Genomic DNA, 14577 nt, shown 5'->3' on the forward strand with positions numbered 1-14577 from the left:
CCTGAGCTACAAAAATTGTTTTTAAATAAGGGGTCACCTGGATTTGAACAAGGGGCCTCTTGATCTGCAGTTAAATGCTCTATCCCTGAGCTACACCTCCTGACATACTGGTTTAACTTACTTGTTACTTTTCACATATCTCACAACACTCAGCTCTATAAAATTAAATTATTGCTCCCATTCATGACTGGCTTCTTGGAAGCTTCCAGGCATGATTGATCAAAAGACACCTTCCCACAGCTCTGTGGTTTTCCCACCCTCAGTCCCTGGAGGTCCCAGTAGGGCCAGTAACAGAAATGGACCCTAAGCCTATTATTAGACCTTGCCTCTTTGTTTTGGCCTGAGAGCTGGCCACTAGTTTCCAAAAGTACCCAGGAACTCCTCTCCTGGCCCCCAGTGAAGATAGGAAAGGGCTATATTTCAAGTGGTTTCACAGAGTTCCAACTGCAGAATCCTTGTTTGTCCTGGTAGAGTAGCTAGGCCACAGTTTGGCCATAGGGCTTGAGGCAAGTATATGAAGGAGTTGTGGCATGTGAGAAACCAGGTAACCAGAGGGAAAAGCCTGCCCTACATGAGGTTTTGATGGCACAATGTGTTTCCCCCTGTCTGTCTGTTACCCCAGTGTGCCAGCTGTCTTGGTGTTACGAAGGATGTTGAGAGTCACAGCTTTGGGTTACCTGTTACTGTCTTTCTTTCCTGGCATGAGTTCTATATGTACCACGCAACTGCTTCTTTGACCAGGAAAACCAATGGGGTAGGGGGCACCTGGATTTGAACCAGGGACCTCTTGATCTGCAGTCAAATGCTCTACCCCTGAGCTATACCCCCTTATGTATAAAAAGTGGCTAATAAGCACCTTTTCCACTGTATATAAATTCTTACCCACAACCCGTTAACCACACTGGAAATCTCTTACTGCAAGCAGCAACCAATTCTTTAATGAACTAACACAGGAGGGGCTCCTTCTTCTTCCCCAGGGTTCCACAATCCTACTCCCTGGTTTCATTTCTGCATTCTCACTTTCCCTTGGTCTGCATTGACAGCAGCCACATGGAGAAGCATTGACACTTATATCTGGAAGGGACTTTAGGATTTCCTTGTCTGTTTTCCTCATGTTATAATTGACAAAACAACAATTGGAAGAGATCCTGCTCAACTGCCTTTGAGACACATGTGAGATCAACATCTTCACACATGTCTCCAGTCTGTGGATCTGTCTATTACTTCATGAGGATGGAGGCTGCAGGAGTTCAAGTGCTTCCCAGTCCATGACCTGGATCAGGGAATTGTAGTCCTGTGAAGCATCATTGAGGCAACATAGCATGGGACTAAAAGGGGACTTCTGGATTTGAACCAGGGAACTCCTTTGCTTAGCTTTGTTTTGGACTTGTTGTGATACCATAAATACAACTCAGAATTTCCCATGTTGTCCTCTTTCAAGTGTACAATTCAGTGGCATTAATTACATTCATTGTGTTGCTGTACCCTTTGTATATGATGGATCACTTTTCTCTTGCTGCTTTCAGGACTATATCTTTGTCTTTGCCATTTGATAATCTGATTATTAAGTGTCTTGGCATAGGCCTATTCAGATCTATTCTGTTTGGGGTATGCTGCAGTTCTTGATCTGTAATTTTATGTCTTTCGTAAGAGATGGGAAGTTTTCATTGATCGTTTCCTCTATTATTGCTTTTGCCACTTTTCCCCTCTCTTCTCCTTCTGGGACACCAATGACATGTACATTCATGTGTTTCATGTTGTCATTCAGTTCCCTGAGACATTGCTCATATTTCTCCATTCTTTTCCCTATCTGTTCTTTTGTGTGTAAGATTACAGGTTTTTTGTTCGACAGTTCCTGAGTGTTTTCTTCTGCCTCTTGAGATCTGCTGTTGTATGTCTCCATTGTGTCTTTCATCTCTTGTGTTGGGTCTTTCATTTCCATAGATTCTGCCTGTTTTTTGAATCTTTTGATTTCTACCTTATGTTCACCCATTGTTTTCATTATATCCTTTGTCTCTTTTGCCATATCTTCCCTAACTTGTTGAATTGATTTAGCATTATATGTTTCAATTCCTGTATCTCAGTTGAAGTGTAAGTTTGTTCCTTTGACTGGGCCATATCTTCATTTTTCTTAGTGTAGGTTGTAGTTTTCTGTTGTCTAGGCATCTGGTGTTTTTGGTTACCCCAATCAGGTTTTCCCAGACCAGAATGGGCTCAGGTCTCAGAAGGGGGAAATACTCATTATCAGGTTTCCCTGAGGGTGTGTCTTAGAATATTGACACACCCTGTGAAGCCTCTAGCCACTGTGCTTTTCCTAAACTTCCCAGCAGGTGGCACCTGTAAGTCTGTAGCTCCTGACTGGTGTAAGGAGGTTTGGCCCCTTTAGTTTCTGTTTTGGCTATTTTCCCCCTCGCTCTGGGGTCTGGTTCACAGTGGAAGGCTGGTAGTAGAGTTTGCACCACTTCCTTCCTCTTAGGGAAGATACACCCCCTAGGGAGTTATCATCAACATTTAAATAGGTTTTTGTCTCTCTGACTCTGCTATATCCACCCTTATCTGGGTCAGAGTGTTGTAAAGTAAAAATGGCTGAGCTTTTCTCCACTGAGCTGCTCAGGTTGGGAGAGAGAAAAAGGGACATAAAGCCCCCTTTCAGAGCCAATCCATGGGCCCCCAATTTCACACATTTGCCAGAGGTAAAAACTGGTCTTTGAGTCTCCCACTCCCAGGACAGTGGAGTCTTCTGATTCTTCAAGGTCAGTCATGACTAAAAGCCTCTGTCTCCTTGTTGGTGATTTGTAGCTTGTATTCAGCAATTCACACTTGTTAATTAAAACCCCAGTTGGAGCTGGAATGAGGTATATTCACTTTGTCAGAGCATGCTGCTTTCTTCCTCAGTGAGGTTTTGCCATTTGGCCTGCCCTGGAGGGAGGGGCTTCCCAGCACATTTCCACAGATTTTATGCTGTGATCTCGGGCATTCCTCCCAATTCAGGTTGGTGTATGATGAGTGGATGGTCATGTTTGTCCCCCAGCAGTTATTCCAGATTATTTGCTAGTTGCTCCTGGTTGGCCATTAGTTGTTCCAGGGGAACTAACTAACTTCCACTCCTCTCTATGCTGCCATCTTTCTGCCTCTCTCTGTATTTTTTTTTTTTTTCTGGAAGTGTCTGAATGTCTCCTTCATGCTTGAAAGAAATTTGGTTAACAAGTTTGTTCTTTTCTAGTGGCCCATGACCCTATGTCAGCCCACTGACCTCCATAGTTTCTCATGAAAAGGCAGTTCTTCATCTTATTGAGGATCTGTTTTTTTTATTATGAGTTAGTTATATGTTGCTGCTTGCAAAAGTCTCACTTTTATCTTGGCTTTTCACAACTTACCTTGGAATATACATTTGTATAGTCTCTTTGTGTTCATCCTGCTTGGAGTTTGTTGATATCTTTGCTTATTCTAATTTTTCACACCAGTGAGACCATACCATATTTGCCCTTTTGTGTTTTGCTTGTTTTTCTCCATGTGACATCTTCAAGGTTCATCCATGTTGTATCAAGGTATCTGAACTTCATTCATTTTCCTCTTTGTTCTTGATTCTTGAAGACTTTGCCCATACTCACTCATAGAATGCCACTGAATGCTATTTGATTTATAAATAATAACTTTTCTCCCAGTCTTTGTAGATTGTCTCCATGCTGGGGTCCTCCATTAAAATTTAGCCATGCTGTGGACAGCTCAGTCTGTCTGCATTCCTGCTTTCACAGATTAGTTTCTGGGAGTCACTATGTGTGCTCTATTCCAGACACTGTGAGGCTGGAGGATTCCAAATCAGCATGTGCTTTCAGGGACGACAGTGGTATTCAGGATATGAGTCCCACCCTTAGGAAAGCAAAATCACTGTGACTCCATGTTATGCAGGCCCAAGAGAAAGGTTCTGTGGAGTTGTTCCTACAGGACCCAATTATTGGAAAACACTTAGGCCTTCATGTAGGATCCACTTGAGTATGTGACTGTCCTCAGCTACCAAAAGGTGTGTTCCTACCCACTCCAAGCAGCGGAGATCTTGTAAGCCTTTGTGTAGGACCCCTGTAAGGAGGATGTGGGTAGCCTCTACTACCAAAATTGTGGTTAAATAAGGGGGCACCTGGGTTTAAACCAGGGACCTCTTGATCTGCAGTCAAATGCTCTACCCCTGAACTACACCCCCTGGCATACTAGTTTAGCTTAGTTATTACTTTCACATGTCTTACAACAGTCAGCTCTATAAAATTTAATTATTGCTCCCATTCATGACTGGCTTCTTAGAAGCTGCCAGGCATGACTGTTCAAAAGACACCTTCCCACAGCACTGCGGTTTTCCTGACCTCAGTCCCTGGGGGGTCCTCAGTAACAGAGATGGACCCTCAGCCCATTATTAGCCATTGCCTCTTTGTTTGGCCTCAGAGCTGGCCAACATGTTTCCAGAAGTAGCCAGGGACTCCTTGCTGGGGTCCCCAGTGAAGATAGAAATGGCCTATATGTCAAATGGCTTTACAGAATTCAAAATGCTGAATCCTTGTTTGTCCTGGTCTAGTAGTTAGGCCAGGGTTTGGGCCTAGAGTTTGAAACAAGTGAATTAGGGAGCTGTGGCATGCGAGAAACCAGGTAGCCAGAGGAAAAGGCCTACCCTGCATGAGACCCAGATGGGGCAATGTGTCTCCCTCTGTCTGTTCATCACCCCAGTGTGCCAGCTGTCTTGGTGGTAAGAAGGGTGCTGAGGGTGATGGCTTTGAGTTGCCTATTAATGTCTTTCTTTCATGGCACATATTCTATATGAACAGGCCATTGGTCTGCCCTGGAAAAGCCAGCAGAAGTCTGCATCAGAATGGTAGCAACTGCTTCTTTGACCAGAAAAACTAATGAGGTAGGGGGCACCTGGATTTGAACCAGGGACCTCTTGATCTGCAGTCAAATGCTCTACCCCTGAGCTATACCCCCTTACCTATAATAGGTAGCTAATAAGCACCTTTTCCACTATATATAAATTCTTACCCATGACCAGTTAACCACATTGGAAATCCCTTATTTCATGAAAGCAGGTACAATCAGCAACCAATTCTATGAACTCATTCCAAAGGGGATCCTTCCTTCTCTCTGGGGTTCCCCAACCCTACTTCATGCTTTCATTTCTGCATCATCAGTTTCCCTTGGTCTGTGGTGACAGCAGCAGCATGGAGAAGCATTGACACTTGTTTCTGGAAGGGACTTTAGGATTTCCTTGTCTGTTTTCCTCATGTTATTATTGACAAAACAGCAACTGGAAGAGATCCTGCTCAACTGCCTTTGAGACACATGCGGGATCCACATCCTCACACGTCTCCAGTCTGTGGATCTGTCCATTTAAACATGAGGATGGAGGCTGCAGAAGTTCAAGTACTTCTCTGTCATGGTGTAGATCAGGGAATAGTAGTCGTGCAAAGCATCATTGAGTCAACATAACATGAGGACTAAAAGGGGATCTCTGGATTTGAACCAGGGAACTCTTTTTCTTTGTTTTGTTTTCAATTTGTTGTTATACTATAAATACAACTTAGAATTTCCCATGTTGTCCTCTTTCAAGTGTACAATTCAGTGGCATTAATTATATTCACAAGGTTGCCTTACCCTCACCAGCATCCATTACCAAAATTATTTGACCACCTCAAAAAGCTCTGCACTATTTTCCCATCCCTCCTTCCCATCCCCAGTAACCTGTAATCTAATTTTTGTTCTGTGAACTTGGTTATTCTAAGTATTTCATGTCAGTCAAATGATACAGTATTTGCCCTTTGTGGTCTGACCTCTTTCCCTCAATGTTGTTTCTTCAAGGTTCATGCATGTTGTAATGTGTATCAGCACTTCATTACTTCTTATGGATACATAATAGTCCATTGTCTTTATAAAGCCCTTTTTGTTTGTCCATTCTTCTGTTGCTGACACTTGAGTTGTATCCATCTTTTGGTTTTATGAATAGTTCTGCAATGAACATTGGTGTCCAAGTATCTGCTCAAGTCCTCACTTTCTATTTTTGGGGGCATATAAACGTACAAGAACAATTGGTGTTTCCTATGGTAATTCTGAGATCAACTGTCTGAGGACCACCCAATTCTTTTCTACAGTGGAAATCTTAGAATCCTGCCAACAGTGTCCATGGTGGCCAATTTCCCTATACCCTCATCAAATATCAAAGAATACAAAGTGAGGACTATTTCCTGTTTTGGGTATAATAGCCATGTGGATACCCAGTATTCCTACCACAAAAAGGCATTTGCTTTCATTGCTATGAATGTATTGTAGATTTTCTAAAAGGAAGTGTGAATCCTCTAACTTTTCTCTTCCCTTTCAAGACTAATTGACCTATCCCCAGTCCCTTCATATTCATTCTGAATTGTAGGATGGTTCTTTCTATATGCAGTAAACACCATTAGGACTCGGTGAGGATTGCACTGAATCTGTGGATCATTTTAGGTATTAGGGACATCTTCACAATATTGGGTCTTCCAATCCATGCACACTGTATGTCTTTATTTCTCTTGATGTCTCTTTAACTCTTTCAGCAATGTTTTGTAGTTTTCCATGTACAAACCCTGCTCCTGCTTTGTTAAAGTTACGCTTTAGAATTTTATTCTTCCTGATTCTACTTCAAGTGGAATTGGTTTCTTAATTCTCTGACTACCCTTATGGGTAGTCAGAGAGACCATCAAAATAGGATTGAGAGCACAGAAATAAACCCTCTCATCTAGGGCCAAATGATCTTTCAACAGAGGGATGAGATTATTTGAAGGAGAGAGAACAGTTTCTTCAGAAATCACAAATGAAAGGATAGCCTTTACTACTGAATCTGCCCAACGCAAAATGGTTATAAGAGCGTAATTTGACCAACTGTATGCCAACAAATCCCATGACGTAGGTGAAATGGCAACTTCTAAGAAACACTAAATTGCAAAATTGATTCAAATAGAAACAGAAAACATCTGAATAGAGCTGTCTCAGTGAGCCTGAGCTGCTATTACAAATACAACAAACTGGTTTGGGCTGAAACAATGGGAATTAATTGGCTCACGGTCATGATGCTAGAAGAAGTCCAAAATCAAGGCATCAGCAAAGGTTGCTTACTACTGCAAAGACGGTAGAATGGTAGTCCTGCTGCTGGCCATGTTGGGGGTCCCTTGTCTTGCATTTCTCCTCCCATAACAAGGCAATGTCCACTCACTTCTAGCTTCTGGCAGTTCCTGGTTCAGATTATAAAGCCTCCAGTATTCTGGATTAAGACCCAGCCTCATTCATTTGGGCTACATCTCAACTAAAAAGAACATCTTCAAAAGATCCTATTTACAATGGTTTCACACACACAGACAGGCAGATTGACACTAAGGACATGTGTTCATTGGGATGCATAAATCAGCCTAGCACAGACCTGTAACAAGTGAAGATATTGAATCAGTAATCAAAACATACCATCAAAGAAAAGCCCAGGATTAAATGGCTTCTCTGGTAAAGACCAATTAACACTAATTCTTATGTATCTCTTAGAAAAACTGAAGCAGAGGACACTCGCTAACTGATTATGAGGGGCCGCACTACCATAGCACTGAAGGCATACAAAGACATTTGAGAAGTAACTGCTGATAAGGAAGGACTTACTTCTGCCATTTAGCAAATTGTTTTTCCATATGTCTTATATGATTTTTGTCCCTCAAGTCCTCCATTTCCTCCTTTATTTGTATGTCATTTATTTGTCCATTTTTATCCCCTTTCTCTTTTTTTTCCTGCATGTTTTTTGGTTCTTTTCTCCTTGGCTGTTCTGGCGATTACATTAGCTTCTCAGACTTAAATCAACTTTGATTGTGTGATGCCTGTATAGTTTCAATGGCATACAGCCACCTTGTCTCTCTATATCTCAGTCCATCACTTTTACACTGCTATCTTCACTGAGTAGATCTATAACTTTATGGATGCTTTAACACAGATTTATAATTTTTTGTTTCATACCTTAGCCTTTTAAATCATATAGTTAAAGAGAGGAGCTCCCAAGCAGAAGCACAATACCAGCTTTTATATTTCTCTTTGTACTTATGTTCTCCATTGTTCTTTAGGTCTATGGATGGCTTCAACTTAGTCTGTGGTGTTCCTTCATTTCAGTCTGAAGGACTCCCAAGGGCATCCTTGTAGGGCAGGTCTACTGGTAATGATCTTACTCAGTTTTCTCTGTATTTTTTCCCCGGACCTGTCTTAATGTCTCCATGCTTGAAAGAAATTTGGCTGACAAGCTTGTTTGTTTTCTGTCAGCCCGTGATATATGTCAGCGCACTGATCTCCATGGTTTCAAATGAAAAGTCAGTTTTTCATCTTATTGAGGATCCCTTGTTTATGATGAGTTGGTTCTATCTTGCTGTTTGCAAGAGTCACTTTGTCTTTGGCTTTTCACAATTTAACTTTGGAATATGCCTCAGTGTGATCTCTTTGTGTTTATCCCGCTTGGAGTTTGTTGATCTCTTAAGTGTATAGATTCATGTCTTTCATCCAATCTGGGAAGTTTGCAGCCTTTATTTCTTCAAATATTCTTTCTGTCTCTTTCTCTCTGTCCTCGACTTCTAGGGTTCACATAATATGTATGTTGGTCTATTTGAGGGTGTTCCACAGGTCCCTCAGGGTCAGTTCACATTTCTTCATTCCTTTGACTTTCTGCTGCTCATACTGGGTAATTTCAGTTATCCTGCATTCAAGTTTGCTGGTTCTTTCGTCTGCCTGTTTAAATCAGTTGTTGAAAGCCTCAAGTGAGTCTTTTTATTTCAGTTGCTCTACTTTTCAGTTCCAGAAATTCTATTTGGCTCCTTTCATAGTGTCTGTCTCTTTGTAATCTTATTTTATTCAATGTAGTTTTCCTTATTCCCTGGGCTGTCTGTTTGTGTTTCCCTTCAGCTCCTTGAGCCTGTTTCCACAGTTGGTTTGAAGGCTTTCCCTAGTGGGTCCAGTGTCTGGGTTTCCACAGGGATGGTTTCTGTCACTTTACTTTTCTTCCTTCAAAGAGGCCCTACTTTCCTTTTCTTTGGCTGTCTTGTGATGTTTCCCTGAAAACTGGGTATACAAATATTATAATTCTGTGACCCAGGAAATCAGATTCTCTCCAGTATTTGCTTTTCTTGATGCTTCCTTTCACAATTATTATGAGAGATGTCATAAATTTACAAAAGAATCATGCAGAAAACACAGAGCTCCCATACAGCCCCCTCCCCATTATTCCCACTAGGCCTTGGTGTGGTACCTCTGTTACAATTCATTAAAGTATATTATTACAACTGTACTATTAACTATAGTACACATGTTACAAAGGGTTCACTGTTTGGGTTGTACAGTCCTATGGTTTTTCTTTTACAATCTCGGTTCTAGTAACATTCAAAATATAATTCACTGGTGTTAGTTATGTTCACAATGTTGTGCTACCACCACCACTGTCCTTTCGCAAACCTTTTTGATCACCCAAACAGCAATTCCATATCAACTAAGCATTAGCTCTCCACTATGATTTTGCATATTCTGATTTTTCACATCAGCAAGACCATACCATATTTGCCCATTTGTGTTTGGCTTATTTTTCTCCATGTCACATCTTCAAGGTTCATCTATGTTGTCTCATGTATCTGAACTTCATTCGTTTTCCTCTTTGTTCTTGATTCTTGAAGACTTGGCCCATACTTAGTCATTGAATGCCACTAAATGCTATTTGATTTATAAATAAAATTTTTATCTGCGTCTTTGCAGGTTATCTCCGTGCTGGGGCCCTCTTTTAACATTTAGCCATACTAAGGAAAACTCAGTCTGTCTACATTCCTGCTTTCACAGATTAGTTTCTGAGAGATGCTATGTGTGTTCTGTTCTAGACAGTGTGAGGCTGGAGGATTCCATGGCAGCATGTGCTTTCAGGGATTAAAATGTGTTCCAGTTTCCTAATGCTGCTATTATGCAAAACAGCAGAAATGGATTGGCTTTTTAAAGGGAGTTTATTTGGTTACAAAGTTGTAGTCTTAAAGCCATAAAATGTCCAAGATAAGGCATCAACAATAGGGTACCTTCACTGAAGAATGGCCATTGGCATCCAGATAACCTCTCTTAACTCAGAAGGCATGTGGCTGGCCTCTGCTTGCTCCCAGGTTGTGTTTCAAAATGTTGCTCATGGGGAATTTGTCCTCTCTTAGCTGCAGCTCCTCTTCAAAATGTCACTTTCAGTTGCTCTGAAGTCCTTCCGATTGTGAGCCCCTTTTTAAGACTCCAGTGAACTAATCAAGGCCCATACTGAATAGTCAGGGCCATACCTCCACAGAAACATTCAATCACAGGTCACACCCTAACCAAAGGTGTCACTCACAGTTGAGTGGGTCACATCCCCATGGAAACAACCTAATCCAAAGGTTCCAATCTAATCAAGACTAAATACATCTGCCCCCACAACATTGCATCAAAGATAATGGTGTTTTGGGGGAAATAATACATCTAAACTGGGACATTCCATCCCCTGGAACCGAAAATGACATGATCTTTCCATATACAAAATACATTCATCCCATCACAATATCACAAAAATTTAAGTCATGACAGTAAAAATAGTTAAGTACAAGATCCCATCAAAATCAGTTACAGGCATGGTCTGTCCTAAGGCAAATTTGTCCTCTGGCTGTGAACCTGTGAAACTTAGAAAAATTTATCTGCTTCCAATATACATAGGAGGGACAGTCATAGGATAAACATTCCCATTGCCATAAGGTGAAACATAAAGGAAAACTGGGTTAACAGGACCAAAGCTGTTCCTAAAAGCTGCAGGGCAAACTTCATTAGATTTCAAAGTCTGAGAGTCATTTATAGAATGACATGTTTATCCTTGGGGCTTGAGAGAGTGGGAGTCCAATCCCTTTCCAAGGGCCTTCATGAAAGCCCTTTTCTCTGCAAACACTGGGGTGAGTGCTCCAACATATCCACACGTTGGGGAGACCACCTTCTTCTCGGCCCCACCCACCTCAAACATCGGGGTGTCACATAGACTCTGTCTGGGGCAAAGGCTATCCCCTCTCTGAACAGTGGGGTGGCAGCCAGGCTCTCCCCAATCCCAGGGGGAATGTTCTCAACCCTTTCTGGGGCCTGGGGTGGCAGCCCTCTTCCTGCACATCCAGGCAGAAGGCCTGCCCTCTACCTCTGGGGCAAACTCACCCTTTTCATGTGCCTGGGTTGCTCTGCTCTTCTTGCCAGAGATTTCTTTACTCCAAACCTCAATTTCCATGATTCTGTCCTTGAAGAAATTTTTCCTTCAATTTGTTCCTTCTGTGTCCCCTCCAGTCCAGACTGTCAATGACTCCATATTTACAGATCTTGCAAATATCTGGTTGGCTTGGCAAGAAGCACACATGGGTCAAGGCCATCAGATAACAGTAGTTTCCACAAATCCTTTCTGTATAACTCCATCTCCAATCCTGGCTTGTACTGGTATGATGGTCAGTTTCCATATTTGGTTAAATCCTCATGCGGGGCTATAGCCTCTAGGGTTACACTTTCTGGAAGCCCAGAATCTTCTAAGCCATCAATTTTGGGTTGCTTTGTACCCAAGCATTCCTTTCTCAATTTATCTCTGTTTTCTGTCCTGTTGCATTTTACTATAAGCTGCAAGTAGAAGCCAGGCTGCACTTTCAATATTTAGTTTTGAAATCTCCTCAGCTAAATATCCCAGCTCATTGCTTTCAAATTCTGCCTTCCATTCACAACCAGGACTCAATTTTGCCAAATTCTCTGCCATTTTAAAACAAGGATCACCTTTCTTCCAGTTGGCAATGACACATTCATCATTTCTGCTCAAGGTCTTATCAGAAGTATCTTTAGAGTCCATATTTCCACAGTCTCTTCTAAGTAGTCTAGGCCTTTTCTATTAAGTACCTCACAATTCTTCCAGAATCTTCCCCTTACCCATTTAAAAAGCCATTCCAACATGTTTGGTATTTGCAAACTCAGCAGCACCCCACTTCTCTGCTACCGAAATCTGTTCCAGTTTGCTAATACTGCCATTATGCAAAATACCAGAATAGATTGGCTTTTTAAAGGAGGTTTACTTGGTTACAAAGTTATGGTCTTAAGGCCATAAAATGTCCAAGGGAAGGCATCAACAATAGGGTACCTTCACTGAAGGATTATCATTGGCATCTGGAAAACCGTTTAACTCAAAAGGCACGTGGCTGGGATCCACTTGATCCAGTTTGCATTTCAAAATGGTGCTCTCCAAAATGTTGTTCATGGGGTATTTTGTCCTCTATTGCTGTAGCTCCTCTTCAGAATGTCACTCTCAGTTGCTCTGAAGTCCTTCTGTTTGTAAGCCCCTTTATAAGACCCCAGTGAACTAATGAAGGCCCACACTGAATGGGTGTGGCCACACCTCCATGGAAACATTCAATCACAGGTCACACCCTAACCAAAGGTGTCCCTCACAGTTGGGTGGGTCACATCTCCTTGGAAACAACCTAACCCAAAGGTTCCAGCCTACTCAAGACTAAATACATCTGCACCCACAACATTGCATCAAAGATAATGGCGATTTAGGGGACATAATACATCCAAATTGGCACACAGTGATATTGAGGATATGAGCCCCACCCTTAGGAAAGCAACATCACTGCAACTCCATGTTATGCAGGCCCAAGAGAGAGGTTCTGTGGGGTTGATCCTAGGGACCCCAATTAGTGGAGAACACTGAGGCCTTTGCATAGAACCCACTTTAGGAGTACGTGAATGTCCCCAGCTACCAAATGGTGTGTTCCTACCTGCTCCAACCAGCGGAGATCTTGAAAGCCTTTGTATAGGGCCCCTGTAAGGAGGATGTAGGTAGCCTCCACCACCAAAATTGTGGTTAAATAAGGGGGCACCTGGATTTGAACCAGGGACCTCTTGATCTGCAGTCAAATGCTCTACCCCTGAGCTATACCCCCTGACATACTAGTTTAACTTAGTTGTTACTTTTCACATGTCTTGCAACACTCAGCTCTATAAAATTTAATTATTGCTCCCATTCATAACTGGCTTCTTGGAACCTGCCAGGCATGACTATTCAAAAGATATCTTCCCACAGTTCCGCTGTTTTCCTGACCTCAGTCCCTGGGAGGTCCCAGTAGGGCCAATAACAGAGAAGAACCCTCAGCCCATTATTAGCCCTTGCCCTTTTGGTTTGGCCTGATAGCTGGCCAATGGGTTTAAAGTACTCAGGGACTCCTTGCCGGCGCCCCCAGTGAATATAGAAATAAGCTATAGATCAGATGGCTTTAAAGAGTTCCAACTGCTGAATCCTTGTTTCTTCTGGTAGAGTAGCTAGGCCAGGGTTTGGGCCTAGAGTTTGAAGCAGCTGTATGAGGGAGATATGGCGTGTGAGAAACCAGGTAACCAAAGGAAAAGGCCTACCCTACATGAGACCCTGAAGGTGCAATATGTCTCCATCTATCTGTCCATCACCCCAGTGTGCCAGCTGTCTTGGTGGTAAGAAGGGTGTTGAGGGTGACAGCTTTGGGTTACTTGTTACTGTGTGTTCCTGGCAAGTGTTCTATATGTACAGCCCACTGGTCTGCCCTGGAGAAGCAAGCAGAAGTCTGCATCAAAACACTAGCAATTGCTTCTTTGACCAAGAAAACCAATGAGGTAGGGGGCACCTGGATTTAAACCAGGGACCTCTTGATCTGCAGTCAAATGCTTGACCCCTGAGCTATGTCCCCTTACCTATAATAGTTGGCTAATAAGCACTTTTGCCACTGTATATAAATTGTTAGCCCCAACCCATTAACCACACTGGAAATCCTTTATTTCAAGAACTCAGTTATGACCAGCAACCAATACTTCCATGAACTCATGCCAGAGGGGCTCCTTCCTATTCTCCAGGTTTCCCCAACCCTAATCCCTGCTTTCCTTTATGCATCCTCACTTTCCTTTGGTCTGTGGTGATGGCAGCATAACTGAGAAGAATTGACAATTATATCTTGAAGGGAATTTAGGATTTACTTGTCTGTTTCCTTCGTGTTATAATTGACAGAACAGCAATTGGAAGAGATCCTGCTCAACCACCTTTGAGAAACATGTAGGAGTCACATCTTCACACATGTCTCCAGTGTTGAGGATCTGTCCAATTAAACATGAGGATGGTGGCTGGAGGAGTTCAAGTACTTCCCAGTCCATAACCTGGATCAGAGAATAGTAGTCTGTGAAGCATCATTGAGGCAACATAGCATAAGGGCTAAAAGGGGACCTCTGGATGTGAAGCAGGGAACTGTTTTGCTTTGTTTTGTTTTGGACTTGTTGTGATACCATAAATACAACTTGAAATTTCCCATATTTTCCTCTTTCAAGTGTACAACTCAATGGCATTCGTCATATTCACAAGGTTGAGAAAAACTAAAAGGGGGGTAGGAAGCACATGGATTTGAATCAGAGACTACTTGATCCGAGGGGAATGTTCTACCTTCGGGTTATACTCACATCACTTGTTCTGTCTAGTAAGCATCTTTTCACCTACGTAACCACGGTTAGTCCTCAAACACATCAACCTCTCAT

At 42.3% G+C, this 14577-nt stretch overlaps 3 non-coding genes across 3 annotated transcripts; all 3 read right to left on the minus strand.

Moving 5' to 3' along the window:
- Nucleotides 1–756: 756 nt before the first annotated feature.
- On the minus strand, nucleotides 757–828 carry TRNAC-GCA. The gene has a single exon. It is a non-coding gene; the product is annotated as a tRNA-Cys (tRNA).
- Nucleotides 829–4896: 4068 nt separating this feature from the next.
- TRNAC-GCA lies at nucleotides 4897–4968 on the minus strand. The gene has a single exon. It is a non-coding gene; the product is annotated as a tRNA-Cys (tRNA).
- A 7931-nt stretch (nucleotides 4969–12899) lies between these two features.
- Nucleotides 12900–12971, minus strand: TRNAC-GCA. Its single transcript has one exon. It is a non-coding gene; the product is annotated as a tRNA-Cys (tRNA).
- Between the last annotated feature and the right edge of the window lie 1606 nt (nucleotides 12972–14577).

Source organism: Choloepus didactylus, chromosome 5 (genome assembly GCF_015220235.1).
Source record: "Choloepus didactylus isolate mChoDid1 chromosome 5, mChoDid1.pri, whole genome shotgun sequence".
Taxonomy (NCBI): Eukaryota; Metazoa; Chordata; class Mammalia; order Pilosa; family Megalonychidae; genus Choloepus; species Choloepus didactylus.